The 8,720-nt window shown below is 31.7% G+C and overlaps 1 pseudogene; it reads right to left on the reverse strand.

Moving 5' to 3' along the window:
* LOC125925815 (splicing factor 3A subunit 1-like) overlaps positions 1–7,925 on the reverse strand; it is a 28,720-nt pseudogene extending 20,795 nt beyond the window's left edge.
* Between the last annotated feature and the right edge of the window lie 795 nt (positions 7,926–8,720).

Below are 8,720 nucleotides of genomic sequence, written 5' to 3' on the forward strand. Positions count from 1 at the left end.
AAACAAGTTAATTCTCACTCTATTTCAGGGGCCAAATTGTTAATTTACCAGTTATTTATGCTATTAAAATATGACTTAAGGGTTTTAATTTATAACAAACAAGGTTCTTACACTCAATATTATAATATGTCCTACTATCAAGAATATGAAATGTTAATTATCTTTTTGATAAAACCTTTCTTCATATATGAACACAAACTAAACAAAAACTATTGATAAAACAACTTACATTACTTTTATATACAAACGAGGAACAGCATAATAAGTTTTATGTAATTCTATTCAATCATATGTGAAAAAGTTATAGGTATGATTTAGCCATATCAAAAATACTTCTTATTCTAATAAGGTCAGTAAAAATTGGCATTAAGAAAATCTTTCTTCCTAAAGGCAAAATGAATTTGTGGGCCATGAGCTCCTTTCTTGACTTAAAAATATCTAGATATGTTGACCTGTTTTCTTTCTTGGTAACATAATTTTGGGAAAATAATTATCTTTATAGATTGTGAACACATGAAATATGTTTAGTGGTGTTTTCTATGCTGCAATAGAATAATGGACTAGATATAAAAAAATCACAGAATTAAATATGTAAACATTCAAAGTCATTTTTTTCAAAAAAAAATTTCATCTGTTATGGCCTCATGAAGGTAATGTTTATTCCAATTCCTAGGTTTCAGTAATTTTCTTAAGATTATAATTTTTAAAAATCCAAATCAATTTCAGAGCTGTTCTTTTCCTTTATCTTGAGTGATTCTCTAAATGTATTTAACATAATCATAGGTGAGGGATACTTTAATAATGTCAATCTGTTTATAGTATCAGTGTCTTTACCTCTTTGACATAACCTGTGAAATGTCATTTAAAAATGTCTACCATCTATTATTTATAATACTATACATATACTTCAGATTGTGCTTGCTTAACTATTAGATGTTCAATGAGTAAGAAAACAAATTAAAAATGGAAAGAATTTTTCATTCAAATTTTTTAGTACTGTCAATACTAGACCAGAAAATATTTCATGTTTAAAATTGTGATATTTGTGCTTTGAACAGATTATTTAAAAATAATCATATTTACATAAGGATTTTATTTCCAAAGAGAACGTATAAGAAGTGATTATTTAAATATGAGTTAATTTTAATTTTCTGAGCCAGGAATTAATTGTTCAAAATTTTGTGAAAGAATTCATGATAGCTATGTAATAATTAACATTAGGAATAATAAAGGACATAATATTAAGATGAAAGCCCAAACACAAGGTAAATCGGCTGATTAGGTTTGAAAGTATCTTATATATCACAGTATGATTTATTTTTCAAATCTCCTGTGGGAAGACTGCTATCATGTTTCCTTTTTTAATAGAGATTTTGACATTTTTAAATGTATTACCCATATTTGTGTACCCAATGGAAAAATATCAAATGATAATTATTTAAAATTTTTAAGACTCTTTTTGCAAGGTAAAATCATAAATACTTGATATAGATTGTCCCAATTCATTGTCAATGCTCAGAATGCTATACTGCAGAAATTTTAGGGTATATTACTATATCCATTTCACAGGTAAAGAAGTCAGAGCTTAAAATTGTGACTTGGGCAAAATCACAATGGTGTTTAATTGACAAACTTTAGAACTCAAAATAAGGTCAGTTAATCTCCACAAACTTGAACCTTTCCACTCTGCTAATCTATGTAATAAAAAGATGTTTGTAAATATCTGATAAATGGGAAATAAACCAAAAATCAAAGCAGAGAGAGTAAGAGAACGCATAATTCAATTGATATATGTGATATGTAATGTTGGCAACTTTCTTCTAATTTACATTTCTTACATTTGGTAATCATGATAACAGGAAAAAATTAAAATTTATTATTATTATTTTGAATTATTTAAATATACCTTAGTGTGAGATCATATAAGGTATGGTCTTATACATCTCTTGAAGAGATGTATAGTAGAAAAAGGCAAAATAAATATAAAACAAAATGTTGAATCCAGGTAGTTGTATTTAGCATAAGCAAAGTTGAATGAGTGAATGGAGAGCAGGAGGTCTTGTTTTAAAAAATATCTTTACTTGATATTTGAGTATTTGAGCAGAAACCTCAAATGCTCTAAGAAGGCAAGTCTTATGGATACTGGAGACCAGCAGTCTAAGCACAGGCTCCAGCACTGTGAAGGCTGGGATGGGATATCTGTGTTGTGAGGCTGAAATGATAGGATGGAGGTAAAGTTGGGTCCAAACAGAGAGGAATGAATAGAAGCAGAGGAAAAGGGGGCATAATGAAGGCAAAGAATGTTGATAAGGAAAGCGGACTTTTTACTTATTTTTTTTTTTGAGAGCAATAGGAAGCCTTTGGAAGGATTTGAGTCAGGAGTGACAAGATCTGCTATATTTAAATGAGATCATTTGGGGAATTATCTATTTGGGGCAAGCATAAAAACAGAGGAAGCATTTCCATTTAGAGGATATAGAGATTGTCCAAGTCAGAAATGAGGCTGGTTTGGGCTGAGGTGGTTGGTGCTAAGTATTTAGATTCTGCATATAAATCAAAGATAGAGACAGCTGTAATCAAAGATACATTGGATGAGATGTGTACAAAGAGACCCATAAAGAATGACTTCAAGATCTGGGACTGAGAAACTGGAAGAATTAAATTTAGAGCCAATCCACAAAACCTAGATTAAAAAAAAATAACCTCAGAACCTTTTTGCTCCCTTAGAAGGATTATCTCTGATTACTTTCATTCAGATTTCCAATTTCTCTGGAGTAAAACTAACTGAATAAGTAAACTTAGAGCTCTATAAGTTGAAATTCTACTTAGCTACTAGATGCATGAATTTTAGTCCTCCTTCATTAATGGACAAGCAGTTATGTAAAATCCTTTTTATCCTGTGAAATTTTCTTTTGGGTTAAATATTTAAAACCTCAAAGAAGTTTTTGTAAGTTTGGTTAGTCAGAGGAATAAGTGAAGTGCATTTTAAAAGTGATCATCATGGCCAAAGGAGATAGCTGAAAAAGAGCTTGTGCAAGCTAAAATCCTGTCCTTGGACCGGGTTTGAAATATACTTCTTCCCTGTAGTAAGAATTCTAAAGAGTTTTGCATTTGGTTAAGCTTGCTGTGACGTTTGCAATTTTAGAATTGCCAGTTATGGTACAATTAAAAGCTTTCATTTTCAAGTACATTTATGAGTACTTGAGAGACATTTCTGACCTAAGAATACAACTGCTTTGGTCTGTTTCTTTTCATCGGCTTATATATGGTTGATATCCTAGCAGTGACAACATAGTAGCAATTACTACAAATATTTTCCTAAACATCTGTTAACAGCTATCTTGTTTCAATTTAATATAAGTGAAACAAAAATTGTATGGTGGTATATCTTCTATTATTGCTAGAATTCAAACACTGAAATGACTGCATATTTTGAAAATGTGCAGTTCAAATAAAAAAAATAACTTGGAACCCAAATTCAAAACATAACTATGAAATTGCAGCCCAGGGAAGGCAAAATACAGGAATTTATATGTTGATTATCCTAAATCAATGAAAGATTGTACCTGCACATAAAAGCATAGCAAGGAAGAGGAATAATTGCTCATTTCATGTGTCTTTTAGCTTAATTTATGTTTTATTACATTTAACACTTTTGTGTCTAGTATATTGTAAAAATTCTTCCTTTAATTTAGCTTAATCTTTTATCATGTTTTCTTAATTTTAATATGTTGTTTTTTGTTTACTCTTACTATATATTAAATTTTAATTTCCTTGTTTTGTCAGCTGATTTTGTATACTTACTTCTATTATTTAAGTTTATTTTTCTCATTTTGTATAAGCTAAGAGGAAACAAACCCATTAAGAGAATATTTTTTGTCTTTCATGATTTCCATGAAATTGTTAGCTTCCCAACAATTCTCATATTCTATAAAGTAAACTTCAATTCCCTGTGTCTTGAGTCTAAATCTACTAGAAAAAAAAATCTAATACACTTAAACACTAATATAATCTTCTCCCAACATAGTGGTAATTCTGCTGGGTACTCCAACAGTACCTCTAGAAGTTAGAATCTGGCTTCATTGTGGTCTATCTCTTAATCAAATACACCTGCAGATTAACTGTAAAGAGAAATAGAAGTTTGTTGGGAGGAAAATACTCCTGAAACTTTTACTATGGATTCTAACATTTTAACTGAATGAAAAAGCCTATGGTTAAGTCTCCCAAAAAGAATCGCTGAAATGGGGAATTATAAAATAATTACAAGAATAAAAAATAATAAAATAAAATAAAATAAAGTAAAATATATCAATTAATTATAAAGATAATTCAGAACCAGGGTATGAGAATTCTTTCCCTGTTACTTTCTGATAACCATATTGTGCAATATATTCCCTTTCCATCAAAAGAGAGTTTTGAAATATTCTCTTTGTTTCTTCAATAGGGTTCTTTTTGAAAGTAAAGTTAAGGCAGAAAGTAATAGGACTCTGAACATGATGCATCCAATTTTATTCTATGAGATCAATTGATTTCGCATGACTTAATGATGGCAGTTTCTCTCTAGATCAAGTCTAGTCAAGTAAATACCTCATTTTGACATAAAAGAATAACAGAAAATATGTATTGAAATGTGGGTGCAAAAGTTAAACATGAAATTTATATTCATAGGGTAAGAGGAAGCTCTTTTCTCAGGGAATTTGAAACATAAAATGTCTAAAATTCTCCATCAACTTTAGGCACCATCATTAAAATACACTGTTAGACTTTTGTACAAGTTCATAAATGGTACTATTTTCATTCATTTAAATCCAGTATCATTTGATAAAAGATGAAGGTTTGTTATGGCTTCTGCCATGCCTAGGGATTTCCATGTTTGTGTAAATGGTATGGAGTTTATGAAGTTTCCATTCTCATCATAGGTACCATTCTGACTCTGCTAGTTTTCTTTCATTTTTTAAAAATTAAAATTAAATATAATTACATTTATTTAAATTCTTATACAAGCTAGCATTGCCCTATTGGCACAGATTACAAATGCTACTGAAGTTGAGCTTGCTATTGTACCACATGCCTAAGTTCAATGTTATTCAGTAGTATCAACTAGAACTTGGTGTCAAAGGACCACTTTGACAATGTATAATGTGCATAATTAAAAGTTGCCCAACTCAGTGTACAAAACAGAGTTCCTGACCCTCACTCATCACAAACCTGGTCTTTGTTCAGTTTATGATACAATTATCTAGGTGCTAATTCCAGAAATGTTAGAGTCAACCACATTCTCCTACACCCCCTATCCAATCCATCAGGAAATCCAAATTTTGACTATCTTTGACCATCTCATAGCTGAGGATCGAATTACCACTGGGTCACTTAAGTTTTCAAGGCCTTCTAACAAATTTGAGTAGTTTATTTTTCTTAGCCTAATTGATTACTACAACAATAGAATAGTAACAGTGTTGTTTCACACTCAGCATTTCGATCATGTCACTCCTCTGCTCCAAGACTCTCAACAGCTCTCCATCTTCACACAGAAAAAACATACAAAGCCCTATGTGACCTGCTACCCCTTCTTTGACTGCATATGGTACCATTACTCCCTTGCCCTCTTTGTTACAATCATGCTGGCTTCCATGCTGTTTTTACAGCATGCCTGGGACAATTCTGCCTCTGGGCACTTATACCTGGTCTTCTCTTCTCTTGAAATGCCCTTTCCCCAGATATCCACAAGCTTGCTTACTGCACTTCTCAGAACTCAGATCAGAAGTCAGATCTCAATGACATTTTTCATGTTTAACTTTTGGAAATGTCTCAACATGTCTTATCTTCATCTTTGATTTAATTTCTTCTTCTGCACATAAGAATTTTGTTGGTTTTATTCATTGCTATAACCCTGGTTCCTAGATCATTACCTGACACAGTAATAAGCACTCAATATAACTTCACTAAAATACTCAATAAATGAATAAAGCTGTGTCTATGCAAGTAACAAGATCTAGACATTCTCAATAAAATCAGTACTTCTACATCTCAGCTCCAGAAAAAAAAAAAGGCAGAGTTTGGTGGGGTTTTCAAACCACAGTTACTGCTCATACAGTGACTTCATATCTATGAATTCCTAAACTGAAAAGGTAATGGTTTCATTTACCATATGTAGTTGAATCTGGGAAGGACTTCTCAAATCTTATAATACTTTCCTGGAATACTGCAGATTAAGATTACAAAATAAATGAACTTGGTTTGTTACAGATCTTTAAAGTATAATATTTTCTTTTCTTACAAACCTGAATTTAAAAAATAATTTTATTTTTAAAAGAGTTTCCTATGAGTTAATAGCTTATAACAAATTGAGCCTGATCATTTAAGTGGTTCAAATGATTTGGTCATACATATATGTTTGTATATATTAGATTGATAGATAGACAGATAGAAACAAATAGATAGATAAATCTATGGAAATGGATTTTTCTCCTAATTGTAGAATTACTAGCTTGCTTTTACTACACATTATTTTATCTTAACTATGAACCATATAAAGGATTATAACATACTATAAGTTTTATTTCCAATGTGAGTGAAACTTCTCAATAATTCAAAATCAACAGACCAATATTTTCTCTTGGTTGTTCTGGGCGGAGATCAGCCTTCCCTTCATCACTGCAGCTTGTTTGATAGCTTGTTACCTGCAAGCAGCATGGTATGTTTATTTCAGCTTGAACATAGTCAACTTCGGTCAGGCTGAGCCACACTGCTGGGTTAATTTCCTTGGTACTAAGTTCTGCTATGTTATGTCGGTTATGATTTTATATTATATCATATATATAATTTTTTCTTGCTAGAAACCTTGAGGCTGCCCCTCAGTATCTGTACTGTAGAGAGTGCATGTGGATGAAGTTGTCAGCTGGAATTGGAATCTAATTTCTTCACCTGGTCCACCATGGTCGGAGGTGCCGGTTATGTTCATCTTGATTTTTTGATTATTTTACTTTCCCCAAAGCAATGCAGACTGATAACTTTCTAAACCATAATAAATGATTTAAAAATAGAATAAAAATACATACAAAATAGAAGCCTTTAAAGATACCAGATTCAATAGACATGAATGTAGTTATCAAGTTATTACAATTTTCCAAATGTTTTTTCAAGTTTTGTATTTATTGCATTACAGACATATAATAACAATTTATGGGCTGGCACTTGTCCATGGAAACTACTTGTCTATGGACCTCACTGCTCTGGTGAAAACTGAACTGAGAATTGTGTTTTCCACCAGAGGAAGAAAATGCCACTTAAAAGAATGAAGTTAGACAGTTTGCCATATTTACATGCCAAAGATATCACAGCCTTTGAAATAATCATACTTATTGAAGATACCTGTTATAGTCTAATGATACGTATTTCTGTGCTTAATGTTTTCAGGGGTCAATGTGGCTAAGACTAATACAATGATCAGGAATCAGCAAGGAGGAGTTAGGAATGTAGCTATCTCATAAATTCAATTTAAGAGTGGTATGAAAGAAAAGAAAAAAACAAAACAAAATAAAACAAAACAGCCACTAGCAATGTTCTCAAGGGAGATGCATAGTTCAGTTAAGAGACAGAAGTGGAAGGAAGTAGAGAGAGGTAGTAGTGGTAAAGATTAAAGATAGAGTGTATTTTAATTATATTGGCAATAAATATTTTGCAGTTGGGACAGGGTGCATGTGGGGGATGGATAAGGGAATGTACAGAACTATGCAGCTATGGAAGGGATAGGTGATAAGTGACATCCCAGGACTTGTGGGTTTCTTGAGTGAGTGATGGAACAGACATGACTGTGATGAGGGGTCGTGTCCTGATTGTTTCTTAGGCAGACTGGTGTGGTTGCGGTTGAGAGTGTTTTTCTGTTTGTCATTAGAAACACGCACATCATACTCTGTGTTCTCCATCTCATTCTTGCCTCAGGAAGAGCAATGTAGTAAGGGACACACAGAGTTTGGGAGTCTGGTACTCACTCTTGCTAAGGGTGTTTTCCAGACAGAAAAATGTTTCCAGGATCAGAATGAGCTCTGCATTTCCCTCACTCTCACCTTTCAAAGAATCTCTCAAAAAATTAATGCTAATGGAAGGACTAGTTTCATGGTTTACTGCATTTCATTTTCATTCCCTTTGTCTTCCCCATAGACAACACTGTCTATAGCAGGTGGAGGGTTATAATATTAATTATATTAATTATATAACATATAATATTAATATAATATTAATTATATATTAATATATAATTATTTATATATTATTTAATATATATTAATATATAAAATATATATTAATATATATAATATATATTAATATATATTAATATATAATATTATATGTTATATTATTATATATATTATAATATAACATATTAATATAACTAATAACTATTAAGTGTTTGTTATGTGCAGGCACCTTATATGGATAATCCAATTTAATTTAATCACTACATCAACCCAATTTGATTACGAATGCACAGTCAGTAAGTTGATGAGTTGCTATACCCCCTCCCCCCATGTACTCTTACTCCACAAACTGCTTTGCATGTTTCTCCCATTTTTAGATCATCCGGGTCAGAACAAGGACAGTGAGTGTGGCAGACTAGACAGCGTGGGTCCTGATTCAAATTGTGCTTGCTTCTCATTTTACAAGGCTGCCCTACTTTATAAACTTCATATGTTTCAAAATAGGTTAAATGATCTGACCAT

The sequence above is a fragment of the Panthera uncia genome, chromosome F1, assembly GCF_023721935.1.
Source record: "Panthera uncia isolate 11264 chromosome F1, Puncia_PCG_1.0, whole genome shotgun sequence".
Lineage (NCBI taxonomy): Eukaryota > Metazoa > Chordata > Mammalia > Carnivora > Felidae > Panthera > Panthera uncia.